Below are 17,743 nucleotides of genomic sequence, written 5' to 3' on the forward strand. Positions count from 1 at the left end.
ACAGGCCCCAAGAGTTTGGTACTCTAGGTTCAGCATGCAGTTACAAAATCTTGGGTCCACTCCATCCAAGGCAGACACCTCACTATTCTTCTACAATAAAAATAACATCACCATCTTTGTGCTTGTGTATGTTGATGATATAATTGTTGCTAGTTTAAACTCAGATGCTACTACTTGTTTTCTTAAGGATCTGAAGTTGGAGTTTGCACTCGAGGACTTGGGTGATCTTCATTATTTTCTTGGTATAGAGGTAAAACCAATAAAGGTTGGTATACTACTCACACAGGAAAAGTACACCACTGATATACTCAGAAGAGTCGGACTGGAAAACTGCAAGCTTGTGAGTACACCAATCTCAACTTCAGGAAAACTTACACTTGAAAATGGAGAAATACTTGGGCCAGAAGATGCAACAAATTACAGAAGTATTGTAGGTGCTTTGCAATATTTGACACTCACACGACCTGATATTTCTTATTCAGTAAACAAGGTATGCCAATATTTGCATTAACCTAGAACCACTCATTGACTGCAGTTAAGAGAATCTTGAGGTATTTCAAGTTTTCAGAAGGGATTGGACTTCAGATTATCAAGTCTCCTTCTATGCTTGTCACTGCTTACTCTGATGCAGACTGAACAGGATGTGCTGATGATAGAAGATCTACACGTGGTTTTGCTGTGTTCTTGGGAACAAATCTTGTGTCATGGAGTACAAGAAAGCAGGTTACTGTCTCAAGATCAAGTACTGAGGCAGAATATAAGGCTTTAGCAAATTCTACAACTGAAGTAATGTGGATCCAAACATTACTTTATGAGCTTGGAATTAAGGCTCCACAAGCTGTGGGGTTATGGTGTGATAATATTGGTGCAACCTATCTCTCAGCTAATCATGTTTTCTATGCACGGACAAAATACATTGAAGTTGAATTCCACTTTGTCACAGAAAGAATAGCTCGAAAGCTACTTGATATTCGGTTCATTACTACAGGTGATCAACTTGCAGATGGTTTTGTTGGGGAACGTCGCCTGGGAAACAAAAAATTTCCTACGCGCACGAAGACCTATCATGGTGATGTCCATCTACGAGAGGGGATGAGTGATCTACGTACCCTTGTAGATCGTACAGCAGAAGCGTTAGAGAACGCAGTTGATGTAGTGGAACGTCCTCACGTCCCTCGATCCGCCCCGCGAACAATCCCGCGATCAGTCCCACGATCTAGTACCGAACGGACGGCACCTCCGTGTTCAGCACACGTACAGCTCGACGATGATCTCGGCCTTCTTGATCCAGCAAGAGAGACGGAGAGGTAGAAGAGTTCTCCGGAAGCGTGACGGCGCTCCGTAGGTTGGTGATGATCTTGTCTCAGCAGGGCTCCGCCCGAGCTCCGCAGAAACACGATCTAGAGGAAAAACTATGGAGGTATGTGGTCGGGCAGCCGTGAGAGAGTCGTCCCAAATCTGCCCTAAAAGCCCCATATATATAGGAGGAGGGAGGGGGACCTTGCCTTGGGGTCCAAGGGACTCCCAAGGGGTCGGCCGAGCCAAGGGGGGGAGGACTCCCCCCCCCCAAACCGAGTTGGACTTGGTTTGGTGGGAGGAGTCCCCCTCCCTTCCCACTTCTTCCCTCCTTTTTTTTTCTTTTCCTTTGATTTTCTTATCTTGGCGCATAGGCTCCCTTGGGGCTGTCCCACCATCCCACTAAGGGCTGGTGTGTCCCCCAAAAGCCTATGGGCTTCCCCGGAGTGGGTTTCCCCCCTCCGGTGAACTCCCGGAACCCATTCGTCATTCTCGGTACATTCCCGGTAACTCCGAAAACCTTCCGGTAATCAAATGAGGTCATCCTATATATCAATTTTCGTTTCCGGACCATTCCGGAAACCCTCGTGACGTCCGTGATCTCATCCGGGACTCCGAACAACATTCGGTAACCAACCATATAACTCAAATACGCATAAAACAACGTCGAACCTTAAGTGTGCAGACCCTGCGGGTTCGAGAACTATGTAGACATGACCCGAGAGACTCCTCGGTCAATATCCAATAGCGGGACCTGGATGCCCATATTGGATCCTACATATTCTACAAAGATCTTTATCGTTTGAACCTCAGTGCCAAGGATTCGTATAATCCCGTATGTCATTCCCTTTGTCCTTCGGTATGTTACTTGCCCGAGATTCGATCGTCAGTATCCGTATACCTATTTCAATCTCGTTTACCGGCAAGTCTCTTTACTCGTTCCGTAATACAAGATCCCGCAACTTACACTAAGTTACATTGCTTGCAAGGTTTGTGTGTGATGTTGTATTACCGAGTGGGCCCCGAGATACCTCTCCGTCACACGGAGTGACAAATCCCAGTCTTGATCCATACTAACTCAACTAACACCTTCGGAGATACCTGTAGAGCATCTTTATAGTCACCCAGTTACGTTGCGACGTTTGATACACACAAAGCATTCCTCCGGTGTCAGTGAGTTATATGATCTCATGGTCATAGGAATAAATACTTGACACGCAGAAAACAGTAGCAACAAAATGACACGATCAACATGCTACGTCTATTAGTTTGGGTCTAGTCCATCACGTGATTCTCCTAATGACGCGATCCAGTTATCAAGCAACAACACCTTGTTCATAATCAGAAGACACTGACTATCATCGATCAACTGGCTAGCCAACTAGAGGCATGCTAGGGACGGTGTTTTGTCTATGTATCCACACATGTAAAAGAGTCTTCATTCAATACAATTATAGCATGGATAATAAACTATTATCTTGATACAGGAATTATAATAATAACTATACATTTATTATTGCCTCTAGGGCATAATTCCAACAGTCTCCCACTTGCACTAGAGTCAATAATCTAGCCCTCACATCACCATGTGAATTACATTGTACTAAATCTAACACCCATACAGTTCTGGTGTCGATCATGTTTTGGCCGTGGAAGAGGTTTAGTCAGCGGGTCTGCTACATTCAGATCCGTGTGCACTTTGCATATATTTACGTCCTCCTCCTCGACGTAGTCGCGGATGAGGTTGAAGCATCGTTTGATGTGTCTGGTCTTCTTGTGAAACCTTGGTTCCTTTGCTAAGGCAATGGCACCAGTGTTGTCACAGAACAAGGTTATTGGATCCAGTGCACTTGGCACCACTCCAAGATCCGTCATGAACTGCTTCATCCAGACACCCTCCTTAGCCGCCTCCGAGGCAGCCATGTACTCCGCTTCACATGTAGAATCTGCTACGACGCTTTGCTTGGAACTGCACCAGCTTACTGCACCCCCATTAAGAATAAATACGTATCCGGTTTGCGACTTAGAGTCGTCCGGATCTGTGTCAAAGCTTGCATCGACGTAACCTTTTACGGCGAGCTCTTCGTCACCTCCATACACGAGAAACATCTCCTTAGTCCTTTTCAGGTACTTCAGGATATTCTTGACCGCCGTCCAGTGATCCACTCCTGGATTACTCTGGAACCTACCTGCCATACTTATGGCCAGGCTAACATCTGGTCTAGTGCACAGCATTGCATACATGATAGAGCCTACGGCTGAAGCATAGGGGACGGAGCGCATATGCTCTCTATCTTCATCAGTTGCTGGGCACTGAGTCTTACTCAATCTCGTACCTTGTAACACCGGCAAGAACCCTTTCTTGGACTGTTCCATTTTGAACCTCTTCAAAACTTTATCAAGGTATGTGCTTTGTGAAAGTCCTATCAGGCGTTTTGATCTATCCCTATAGATCTTAATGCCTAGAATGTAAGCAGCTTCTCCTAGGTCCTTCATAGAGAAACTTTTATTCAAGTAACCTTTTATGCTCTCCAAAAGCTCTACGTTGTTTCCAATCAGTAATATGTCATCCACATATAATATTAGAAACACCACAGAGCTCCCACTCACTTTCTTGTAAATACAAGATTCTCCAACCACTTGTATAAACCCAAATGCTTTGATCACCTCATCAAAGCGCTTGTTCCAACTCCGAGATGCTTGCACCAGTCCATAAATGGATCGCTGGAGCTTGCACACCTTGTCAGCATTTTTAGGATCGACAAAACCTTCGGGTTGCATCATATACAACTCTTCCTTAAGGAAACCATTAAGGAATGCCGTTTTGACATCCATCTGCCAGATTTCATAATCGAAAAATGCAGCTATTGCTAACATGATTCTGACGGACTTAAGCATCGCTACGGGTGAGAAGGTCTCATCGTAGTCAACTCCTGGAACTTGTGAAAAACCCTTTGCCAAAAGTCGAGCTTTATAAACGGTCACATTACCGTCAGCGTCCGTCTTCTTCTTAAAGATCCAATTGTTCTGAATAGCATTGCGGCCTTCAGGTAGTATCTCCAAATCCACACTTTGTTCTCATACATGGATCCTATCTCGGATTTCATGGCTTCTAGCCATTTGTTGGAATCTGGGCCCACCATTGCTTCTTCATAATTAGCAGGTTCATTGTTGTCTAACAACATGATTGACAAGACGGGATTACCGTACCACTCTGGAGCAGCGCGTGATCTCGTCGACCTGCGTGGTTCAACAGAAACTTGAACTGGAGTTTCATGATCATCATCATTAACTTCCTCCTCAACCGGCGTTGCAACGACAGAGGTTTCCCCTTGCCCTGCGCCACCATCCAGAGGGATGAGAGGTTCGACAACCTCGTCAAGTTCTATCTTCCTCCCACTCAATTCTCTCGAGAGAAACTCCTTCTCGAGAAAAGTTCCGTTTTTAGCAACAAACACTTTGCCCTCGGATTTGAGATAGAAGGTGTACCCAACTGTCTCCTTTGGGTAACCTATGAAGACGCACTTTTCCGCTTTGGGTTCCAGCTTTTCAGGCTGAAGCTTTTTGACATAAGCATCACATCCCCAAACTTTAAGAAACGACAACTTTGGTCTTTTGCCATACCACAGTTCGTATGGTGTCGTCTCAACGGATTTTGATGGTGCCCTATTTAAAGTGAATGCAGCTGTTTCTAATGCATAACCCCAAAATGATAACGGCAAATCAGTAAGAGACATCATAGATCGCACCATCTCTAACAAAGTACGATTACGACGTTCGGACACACCATTACGCTGTGGTGTTCCAGGCGGTGTTAACTGCGAAACAATTCCACATTATCTTAAGTGAGTACCAAACTCGAAACTCAGATATTCACCCCCACGATCAGACCGTAGGAACTTGATCTTCTTGTTACGATGATTTTCTACTTCACTCTGAAATTGCTTGAACTTTTCAAATGTTTCAGACTTGTGCTTCATCAAGTAGACATAACCATATCTACTTAAATCGTCAGTGAATGTGAGAAAATAACGATATCCGCCGCGTGCCTCCACGCTCATCGGACCACACACATCGGTATGTATGATTTCCAACAAGTCACTTGCACGCTCCATTGTTCCGGAGAACGGAGTTTTAGTCATCTTGCCCATGAGGCATGGTTCGCACGTGTCAAGTGAATCAAAGTCAAGTGACTCCAAAAGTCCATCAGCATGGAGTTTCTTCATGCGCTTTACACCAATATGACCCAAGCGGCAGTGCCACAAAAATATGGCGCTATCATTGTTTACTCTAACTCTTTTGGTCTCAATGTTATGTATATGCGTATCGCTATCGAGATTCAATATGAACAATCCTCTCACATTCGGTGCATGACCATAAAAGATGTTACTCATAGAAATAGAACAACCATTATTCTCAGACTTAAAAGAGTAACCGTCTCGCAATAAACAAGATCCAGATATAATGTTCATGCTCAACGCAGGCACTAAATAACAATGATTTAAGTTCATCACTAATCCTGATGGTAGTTGAAGTGACACGGTGCCGACGGCGATTGCATCAACCTTGGAACCGTTTCCTACGCGCATCGTCACTTCGTCTTTCGCCAGCCTTCGTTTATTCCGCAGTTCCTGTTTCGAGTTGCAAATGTGAGCAACAGAACCGGTATCGAATACCCAGGCACTACTACGAGAGCCGGTTAAGTACACATCAATAACATGTATATCAAATATACCTGATTTTTCTTTGCCCGCCTTCTTATCTGCCAGATACTTGGGGCAATTGCGCTTCCAGTGACCCATACCCTTGCAATAGAAGCACTCTGTTTCAGGCTTAGGTCCAGCCTTGGGTTTCTTCGGCGGATTGGCAACAGGCTTGCCGCTCTTCTTCGAATTGCCCTTCTTGCCTTTGCCGTTTCTCTTGAAACTAGTGGTCTTGCTCACCATCAACACTTGATGCTCTTTACGGAGTTCAGACTCTGCGACTTTCAGCATCGCAAACAACTCGCCGGGAGACTTGTTCATCCCTTGCATGTTGTAGTTCAACACAAAGCCTTTATAGCTTGGCGGCAGCGATTGGAGGATTCTGTCAGTGATAGCTTCTTGCGGGAGTTCAATCCCCAGTTCAGCTAGACGGTTTGAGTACCCAGACATTTTGAGCACATGTTCACTGACAGACGAGTTTTCCTCCATCTTGCAAGCATAGAATTTATCGGAGGTCTCATACCTCTCGATCCGGGCGTTCTTCTGAAAGATAAACTTCAACTCCTGGAACATCTCAAATGCTCCATGACGCTCAAAGCGACGTTGAAGTCCCGGCTCTAAGCCATACAAGACTGCACATTGAACTATTGAGTAGTCCTCCTTACGTGCTAACCAAGCGTTCTTAACATCCTGATCAGCCGTAGCGGGTGGTTCATCTCCTAGCGCAGCATTAAGGACATAATCCTTCTTTCCAGCTTGTAAGATTAGCTTAAGATTACGAGCCCAGTCTACGAAGTTGCTTCCATCATCTTTCAACTTAGCTTTCTCTAGGAACGTATTAAAATTCAGGATGACACTTGCGTGAGCCATGATCTACAACACAAATATATTCAAAGTGGACTTAGACTATGTTCAAGATAATTAGAGTTCAACTTTTTCAAATTATATGCTAAACTCCCACTCAAAAAGTACATCTCTCTAGTCATTTGAGTGGTTCATGATCCACTTACACTATCCCAAGTCCGATCATCACGTGAGTCGAGAGTAGTTTCAGTGGTAAGCATCGCTATGCTAATCATATCAACTATATGATTCATGATCGACCTTTCGGTCTCATGTGTTCCGAGGCCATGTCTGCACATGCTAGGCTCGTCAAGCTTAACCCGAGTGTTCCGCGTGTGCAACTGTTTTGCACCCGTTGTATGTGAACGTTGAGTCTATCACACCCGATCATCACGTGGTGTCTCGAAACGACGAACTGTAGCAACGGTGCACAGTCGGGGAGAACACAATTTCGTCTTGAAATTTTAGTGAGAGATCACCTCATAATGCTACTGTCGTTCTAAGCAAAATAAGGTGCATAAAAGGATTAACATCACATGCAATTCATAAGTGACATGATATGGCCATCATCACGTGCTTCTTGATCTCCATCACCAAAGCATCGGCACGATCTTCTTGTCACCGGCGCCACACCATGATCATCCATCAACGTGTTGCCATCGGGGTTGTCGTGCTACTTATGCTATTACTACTAAAGCTACATCCTAGCAAAATAGTAAACGCATCTGCAAGCACAAATATGCTAGTATAAAGACAACCCTATGGCTCCTGCCGGTTGCCGTACCATCGACGTGCAAGTCGATATTTCTATTACAACATGATCATCTCATACATCCAATATATCACATCACATCATTGGCCATATCACATCACAATCATACCCTGCAAAAACAAGTTAGACGTCCTCTAATTTTGTTGTTGCAAGTTTTACGTGGTGACCAAGGGTATCTAGTAGGATCGCATCTTACTTACGCAAACACCACAACGGAGATATATGAGTTGCTATTTAACCTCATCCAAGGACCTCCTCGGTCAAATCCGATTCAACTAAAGTTGGAGAAACCGTCACTTGCCAGTCATCTTTGAGCAAAGGGGGTTACTCGTAACGATGAAACCAGTCTCTCGTAAGCGTACGAGTAATGTCGGTCCAAGCCGCTTCAATCCAACAATACCGCGGAATCAAGAAAAGACTAAGGAGGGCAGCAAAACGCACATCACCGCCCACAAAACCTTTTGTGTTCTACTCGAGAAGACATCTACGCACGAACCTAGCTCTGATACCACTGTTGGGGAACGTCGCATGGGAAACAAAAAATTTCCTACGCGCACGAAGACCTATCATGGTGATGTCCATCTACGAGAGGGGATGAGTGATCTACGTACCCTTGTAGATCGTACAGCAGAAGCGTTAGAGAACGCGGTTGATGTAGTGGAACGTCCTCACGTCCCTCGATCCGCCCCGCGAACAATCCCGCGATCAGTCCCACGATCTAGTACCGAACGGACGGCACCTCCGCGTTCAGCACACGTACAGCTCGACGATGATCTCGGCCTTCTTGATCCAGCAAGAGAGACGGAGAGGTAGAAGAGTTCTCCGGCAGCGTGACGGCGCTCCGGAGGTTGGTGATGATCTTGTCTCAGCAGGGCTCCGCCCGAGCTCCGCAGAAACACGATCTAGAGGAAAAACTATGGAGGTATGTGGTCGGGCAGCCGTGAGAAAGTCGTCCCAAATCTGCCCTAAAAGCCCCATATATATAGGAGGAGGGAGGGGGACCTTGCCTTGGGGTCCAAGGGACTCCCAAGGGGTCGGCCGAGCCAAGGGGGGGAGGACTCCCCCCCCCCCCAAACCGAGTTGGACTTGGTTTGGTGGGAGGAGTCCCCCTCCCTTCCCACTTCTTCCCTCCTTTTTTTTTTCTTTTCCTTTGATTTTCTTATCTTGGCGCATAGGCTCCCTTGGGGCTGTCCCACCAGCCCACTAAGGGCTGGTGTGTCCCCCAAAAGCCTATGGGCTTCCCCGGAGTGGGTTGCCCCCCTCCGGTGAACTCCCGGAACCCATTCGTCATTCCCGGTACATTCCCGGTAACTCCGAAAACCTTCCGGTAATCAAATGAGGTCATCCTATATATCAATTTTCGTTTCCGGACCATTCCGGAAACCCTCGTGACGTCCGTGATCTCATCCGGGACTCCGAACAACATTCGGTAACCAACCATATAACTCAAATACGCATAAAACAACGTCGAACCTTAAGTGTGCAGACCCTGCGGGTTCGAGAACTATGTAGACATGACCCGAGAGACTCCTCGGTCAATATCCAATAGCGGGACCTGGATGCCCATATTGGATCCTACATATTCTACGAAGATCTTTATCGTTTGAACCTCAGTGCCAAGGATTCGTATAATCCCGGATGTCATTCCCTTTGTCCTTCGGTATGTTACTTGCCCGAGATTCGATCATCAGTATCCGTATACCTATTTCAATCTCGTTTACCGGCAAGTCTCTTTACTCATTCCGTAATACAAGATCCCGCAACTTACACTAAGTTACATTGCTTGCAAGGCTTGTGTGTGATGTTGTATTACCGAGTGGGCCCCGAGATACCTCTCCGTCACACGGAGTGACAAATCCCAGTCTTGATCCATACTAACTCAACTAACACCTTCGGAGATACCTGTAGAGCATCTTTATAGTCACCCAGTTACGTTGCGATGTTTGATACACACAAAGCATTCCTCCGGTGTCAGTGAGTTATATGATCTCATGGTCATAGGAATAAATACTTGACACACAGAAAACAGTAGCAACAAAATGACACGATCAACATGCTACGTCTATTAGTTTGGGTCTAGTCCATCACGTGATTCTCCTAATGACGTGATCCAGTTATCAAGCAACAACACCTTGTTCATAATCAGAAGACACTGACTATCATCGATCAACTGGCTAGCCAACTAGAGGCATGCTAGGGACGGTGTTTTGTCTATGTATCCACACATGTAAAAGAGTCTTCATTCAATACAATTATAGCATGGATAATAAACTATTATCTTGATACAGGAATTATAATAATAACTATACATTTATTATTGCCTCTAGGGCATAATTCCAACAGGTTTCACAAAACCCCTTACTATGAAGAGGCTGGATGAATTTAAGTACAATCTCAACCTTGGCATAATTCCATGAGGTTTAGATTGAGGGAGAGTGTTAGAATAAGTTGTGTTATTGCCCAATATATACCAATGCGGCCCGAGACAAAGGGTTCAACGCTTCCAACCTATCTTATACTCAGAGGATTTGAACGAGAAGATTTAGGTAAATGCAAAACTAAAGAGGGGGAGGGGGACTTCATATGCCAAAAGGACATGATTGTGCTCTTTTCCCTTGTTTGAGTTCTCCAAAAGTTTCTATGTTTAAGGAGTTTGTCCAAATGCAAAGAAAAATAAACATCGAGCAACAACAGTTCAAGGAATATCTGATTCAGTACGTGTGGAAGGTTAAATGAGACAAGTAGAACATATTTGCGAGTTCAATTCAAGTCTGAACTAGTTTTAAAAAGTAGTTGAATTGTAATACTTAAATTTAAACTGCTATCATATTTGAACATTTTCACTCATGGAGGATTTGATATAATAGCACATTAGAAACAGAAAGACATATACGGATGTTTAGACGACATGACTGGATGGCCGGCTCCCGGAAGAGACCGGACAAGTCTGCAAACAAATATTGCCACCGTCCTGAGTGCCGGTTGGAGACGCCATAAGCATATCATTCGGTAGCTTGTGCGGGGGCTTGCATGATGGACGCGACAAGAATGCTAGAATCTTAAGGGGGGAAAAGTGGTTCATGTTGGATTGTTCTATCATCTATGGCTGGCCTACCAAGCATATTCTTGGAGCCATCGTTTGGTAGGAAGTACATATTCATATATGTTGTATTTGCCAGTTGCCGGACAGTCACTGGTGGCACCCGAGCCAAGCACCTGATGAAAGCTCGTGGGCTGGTGAGCCACCGCAGAAGAAAAGAAAATGCACCCTGTCCTTTTGCTTGATGTAATCAAACAAAATGCAATCAATCATTTGGTGTCCAGCTTTCACCTTTGCATGTCAGGAGGAATAAAATGGATGGTTGGACTGGCATTGGCAATCTTTGTTAGATTGATTGATGCCCCTTTTCCTTCCACTTTCTTTTGAGTTTGCTACTAAGATTTTATTCTTTCATAACTCGTCAAAAAGAAGTCTCTTGAAAAAGAAGGAAAAACACTCATCAAAGAAAGCCTCGGGCCCCTTTTTTCTTTTCAGGAAGGCCCTTTCCGGTGGGCTGTGTCTTGTTTGGCCCGCGTGATGCTTGCGGCCAGCAATAGATGGTGGACGGCAGCGAGCGAGGCACCTCACGCGCGAAATCACTAATTAGAAAATACTTTCTCTGTCTTAAAATTCTTGTTTTAGATTTATCTAGATATAAATGTATCTAGTTAGGTTTTAGTATTTAGATACATTCATTTTTAGAAAAAACCTAAGACAAGAATTTTGGGACGGAGGGAGTACTTATTTAAAGATCACTTTTATTTTTCCAGGTTGCGACAAGTGACGCAGTGCATAAGTGTCATTTGTTGTAACCTAGGAGTTTTTTATTTTTTTGTAGATTCGTATTTTTTAAATATTTTATTTTCTAAACTGCGCATCCAAATATTGAACCATTTTCATCATTCGATTTTTCGCTTAAAAACTAGATCCCCATGTTGATAGATTTCGACGAACTTTTCTTCACAAAAAAAAAAGTCAAAAAAACCGTGTTTCTCACGATAGAAAAAAACAAAAAACATGTTTTCTTGCATTTTTTTCTTTTTCGAGAGGCACGGTCATTCCTCCCACGGAGGCAAAACCGTGCCTCTTTCTGAAGAAAAAAACGCGTTTTCTTCTTTTCGAGAAGCACGGACGTGCCTTTCACAAAGGCAACTCGGTCGTTCCATGGCCCATCGGACAAGAAAAGGAAAATCTTCACAGCATGGTTAATAGTATAATCAGCTGGTGACTATAAACCATTGTCACGCCATTTGAAATTCATTTTATAACCAATATTTTCAATAGTTGATTAGAAGAATGTTTTTTATTACTAATCAATTATTATACATGTGCTAGAGATAACATTTGTGTATATAGTTTATCTTTCATTTTTATAAAGTTTGTAGAGCACGTGCTAGAGTTGATTTTTAATCAAGAACCCGTTTATCTTTTCTCTCCTCTTCTTTTTGCTCAACTAAGCAAAACGTATTAATTTATTTTTTATAATCTACTGATTCAGTTTTATTGGTGTAGTACATGTTTTCATCTATTTAGGAAAGGCCCATATGAATGCTTTGCCGCATTGTTTGGCTGTACTTTGGCACAAGGCGCGGTGCGTCGTCACTCCCCAACGGATGGATGGTCCATCCTGCTCGTACTACTTTCACGTTTCACCCATACCACCACAGCCTCGATCCTTCCCCAGGCCTAAACACAGCATTTGTCCCTGTCTTCACACACATTGGCACTAACGTCATGTCTTCCTGTCGGCTGTTACTATTTGGGCTGGAACGACGAGCAATCTCACAGCACGCCACAAAGAAATCCAAATTCATACGAGTCCCACATACAAACACAAGAAATTTGTACAGATATCTCCCTCTTGTGCAAAATAAGAGGTTCATTCAAACCAACAGATCCGGGCGCAGGGGTGCGAATACAATTTTTGCCCCGATGGATCTCACAAAATCGCCGTGGATGTAGTGATATGTAAGGAAAGAAAAACTGATTTCGAAACGCGACTGAAATTTGTGTAGCCTATATTGATGACACCGGGGTAGCCGGGTATCCTAGGCGGTTTCGTACCGAGTATTATAAAATACTATAAACATGTATAATTCTTTTGATAATCAAAACATGTGCATTTTTCTGTTGTTGAAGAAAGCCAACATTGCGAGCTTTATTAACGTGGGGCTTTTAGGGACCCCAAGACAATTCAAATTGGACAAACCACTACTTTAGGGGTATCCTTTATAGACCTCCTCTGGTGATGACAAATGGTGCATCCGCTGGATAGCTGTAATTTTTTAGAAATAATTTTTCTTTTTGAGGGAAGAAAGAATGGTGTTTGTTTTTTTGGAAAAGGTGTATTATCAACCGGATGAAAACAAAAAACCTAAGTCGTGTCCCTGTGGACCCTCACGTTTCGTCCAACCTTATCTTCTCGCACGCCCCGTCACTTATCCCTTTACATTACCTTTTTCCCTTTCCCATCGCTCTTTCTCAGAGGCGACCACCCACAGCCATTGCTGGTGCTGCTACGAACTAGAGGAGGACTACGGCAACACCTCTTCCTGCAACTTCACTGCACAGTTGTGTTGCAACATCCGTTGTCGTCGTCGTGCTTTGTTGGAGCACCGTCCGCAAGTGTTGCATTGCAGTGATGCGATGGAGATTCAACGGGGCAGCGGTGCGGCCATGGAGCTCCGTCGTACGATGGGGCGCTTCAATGAAGCTTTCACCGACGGTTCCCGCGGTGTACCGCGGTGGTGGCGCTGCAGCGATACACCGTCGGCTGCCGGTGGGTGCTGCGATGAAGCACTAGTGGAGCACCGCCGTGCCAGTGTCAACGCTACATTGAAGCATCGCCGACGGCGTCGAGTACTACGATGGAGCATGCTGCACCGGTGTTTGACTCTGCAGTGAAGTGTCGCCGCTGGCTGTTGGCAAAGCATCGTTGCGCGTTGGCGAGGGGTGCGGCTCCTGCTGCAAGCCGGGCTGCGTTGCTTCCCACAACGAACTTGTTTCGGTTGCTCGGATGCGATGAAAGGAGGGGATGCCCCTGCAAGATGGCGTTGACCGAATCCGACGATGACGAGCGCGGGATCTGACGGACCAAGACCCGACTATTTTTTTCTAGAAAATCAGTCGGTTGATCCGTAGCACGCACCTTTCTGAGGGGTTTGAGAAAGGATTAGGTGTACATTTGTTTTGAGTGTCGAATTTGGTTTTTGAGGGTCGGTTAGGAAAAAGATAATACTCCTATCTCTCCCTAATAATCTGTACCTAATAATAAAGCGGCTATTGCTTCCGTCGGAAAACCCACCGCAACATTTTTATAAAAAAACCCTGTAATTTTTGTTATTCAACCTGCGCTTCATCATTTATCTGCAACGCAAAAGAAAAAACGATTCGCTGTAAAAATTATACCCGTACGCAAAACAAACGGTGAAGATTTATTACTTTAGAGTTATGTTTTTTGAACGGCCTAGATTTAACTGCCCACGTAATAAAATTATTTTTGGACCCCCACGTGCTAGACTTAATCCTGCCTAAATAACCTGATCGTACAAGCTTTTTTTGGAATAGAACCGATCATACAAGTCTGTTACGTGTATTGTATAACCAAAATGATGAACGTGAGTCCTTAAAGGACACGCTGAAAAAGGGGGAAATAAGGGCACCAAACCAACAGAACCACGTACGCTCCTAGAAACTTAAATGAAAAGCACCTAGGTACATGTAGGTTCTGAGAAAAGCACCTACAAACTTCCCTGAAGGATCCAAATTTGTAAAAGGGCAGCACTTGTACGTAGAAAAAAAAAGCAAATACGTGCATGCATGTAGAAAACCTTTTTGTGCATTCACGCTTTAAAATATCCATGGATGGCTACAGGGACACATGGCATGTATTAGAAAAATTGATTGAACATGTTCGTCTACATCTATATCTATATCTATACTAATAAAGCGGCTTTTGCTTTCATCGGAAAACCCATCACGATATTTTTATAAAAAAACCCTGTAATTTTTGTTTTTCAACTCGCGCTTCATCATTTATCTGCAACGCAAAAGGAAAAACGATTCGCTGCAAAAATTATACCCGTACGTATCGCCTCCTTCCGTCGACCCTGGGCCACCCTGGGCTGTGCCCAGGCCGCCGCCACGCCACTCGCCGTCGCGGCCGACCTCAACCGCCACCGCTGCCGATCTCAACCCACCCGCATCCGCGGTTGTACCTCTCCCCGCCCACTGCCCCCATTGCGACGCTCGAGCGCATCGCGTCGACCCTGGTCCACCCTGGCCTGTGCCCAGGCCGCTGCCACACCACTCGCCGCCGCGGCCGACCTCAACCACCACTGATGTCGATCTCAACCCACCCGCCTCCGCGGTCGTACCTCTGCCCGCTTGCTGCCCCCGTTTCGGCGCTCGAGCACAGCTTCTGGATCAAATCAACGCGACAGCTACAGCGACTTGGGATGATGCGTCTGCTCGGTGCAGAACGGCGGCGGCGCGCGGATAAGGCGCGGCGGAGCGAGGTACTTGCAGGTGGAGACGGGCCTCCATGGCTCACACGGGGAACTCTAAGGTTATGGCGCGGCAACGGCGACTCATTATGACCAGATAGAGGCGCCTAACCCTTGTTCCCCTCATCGTATCCCGTCCTCCCACATGAACTCATCATCAGGTGAGATCCCTCCCCATGCCTCCAACCGTGTGCCAAGCACCGGCAATAATTTTTGTTTTGTGGGAATTTGTTTGCTGATGAATGAATGTATTAAATGTAAGATTGCATTGTTGTAGAGAGAGAGAGAGAATGGAACACCACCTTCAGTTTGTCATCTGATCCCACATTCTCTACCCCATGAGTGAAATAAAATAACAGTCCATTGATCAATTCACGTAGCCTCTTTGTTTTGCTTTGCTTGTCCCGCTCAATTTTTCATCATGGTGGAATTAACAATGAACGGGTTGATTTTTCAACAAAATAGGATAGGACTGACTACATTAGTTAGTTAGCTTATTATTTTAATAAATCAAAATGATTATAAAAAGATTAAAAGCGTGTGGTATTTTTTTCTTCCGTTGCAACGCACGGGCCCTTTTGCTAGTAAAACAAATACGGTTTCTGGTCGTCCGTCTTGGAAATTACACCTAAAGTTTGCATAAATTACCCACCATGCCACCGGTAAGTAATAGAAAACGTTTCACAAAGCGAAAAATCTTGAACTGGGCCGGCCCATGTAAAAACCTCCTATATTACGCTCTGCACGCTGGGAGAATATCCAGCACACCGTATGGGCTGGCCCATGCACAAGTGCCTGCTTTCATTTCTGTTTATTTATTTATTTTCAGTCCCGTTTATTTTTTTATTTTAAATAATTTAGAACTTTAAATAATTATAAATCAACATATTTAAAAAATTAAAATGTTTGTGATTTCAAAAACTGCTCGGAGTTTTGTAAAAAATGCTCGCATATACAATAAAATGTTTGCAATTTTAAAAAAATCTTTGTACAATAAGAAATGTCCATGATCTCAAATACAATTTCATGTATTAAAAATTATCAAAGGCATTTAACAAAATGCTTTCTAGTTAAAAATATGTTAATGCATTTAAAAAATGTCCTAAACTTTTTAAAATAGCCAATGCCTGTTTTAATAGTTTCTTTTTTATTTAAATTTTCCGTTCCATTTTTGTTTATTTATAATTTAAATAATTTAGAATTACAAAAACTTTTGCATATGAAAAAAAAAGAATTTTGAATTGAAATGCTGACGAATTTTATTTTGAATTAAAAATTGGATTCAAAAAAGCGCCGAATTTTTATATTTTGTTTGCAAATTCCAAAACAATGTCCATTAATTTAATAAATATATTACTGATTTATAAAAATGTTTGTTTATTCAAAAAACTTCATGCGTTTCAAAAAATGTTTGTGAATTTAAAAATAAAATCCTCCAACATAAAAAATTATGTTCGTCTTTTCTTGAATTGGCCGACAATTGAAAAGAAAATATTTAAACCCGTTCGAAATATAAAAAATATTCACGATTTTTAGTAAATGTTTGTAAATTGTAAAAAAGTTCTCGATTTTAAAATTGTTTCCATATTTGTAAAATTGTTCACGAAAGATCTAATGTATGTATTTAACATTAATGCTTCTAAGTCTTTGTGACAATATACCTGTGTGAATTTTGAAGAATTAACTGTTGGATGTATCGGATTATTATTGTATGTTTTCTAAATAAAATTATTGAAATTCAGAATAAATCTTTGAGTTACCAAGATTTTTGACAAGCATGATATATATATTTTGAAAATGTAAAGATTGCTTCCACTTGTGAATAAATTTAAAAGAAGAAACATTTTCTTGAATTTGTGCATAAAATTTCTAAATCAAGCAATGATATGTGAACATAATGTGATCACCATCATTGAAGATTATATTATTTGTGCATAAATTTTTTCTTCCGCTCCACGTGGTCGAGTCCCTCTGCATGCGCTGCGGCGAGAACGTGAGAAGTGGAGGTTGAACCAATTTCTGTCAAGTGGAGGGTGGATAAAAGAGAGAACAAAATTTAAAAAGGAACTTAAACAAACAGATGGTTTAAGCAACCTGTCAAGTGGAGGTTGAACCAATTTCTCTCTCTCTCTCTCTCAAAAAAAAAAAAAAAGAGTAGAGGTTGAACCAATCATGCCTCCACACTAAAACGGTGAAGCTGTAGACTACATTGAGAATGAACTTTCCAGCAAGCAAATGTCCTAGGAGGCGCATAGTACGTTGGTACCATGTCCACGAAACAAAGGCCAACAAAGTGTTGCGAAGCAGAAGTGAGGCGTGGGGCAATTGGCCTGTGAAGGTCCCAATAAATGCGTAGAAAAATTCCACGCAAAATCACAGCCAGAAAAACAATCACGAATTTCCAGGACGTTATTAGGATGTAAATCGCACTTACGACCCTGAATCAAGCTGCCACTGCCAATGGAGCATCATACCCCTCGTGTTCAGGTGGAGTAACCACCTTCACGTTTATTAAACAATTAGATTTCCAAATACTTCTCAGGGCCAGGTCTGATGGTACTCTTTCAAACAAAATTCTGTAGAA

Source organism: Hordeum vulgare, chromosome 5H (genome assembly GCF_904849725.1).
Source record: "Hordeum vulgare subsp. vulgare chromosome 5H, MorexV3_pseudomolecules_assembly, whole genome shotgun sequence".
Classification (NCBI taxonomy): Eukaryota; Viridiplantae; Streptophyta; class Magnoliopsida; order Poales; family Poaceae; genus Hordeum; species Hordeum vulgare.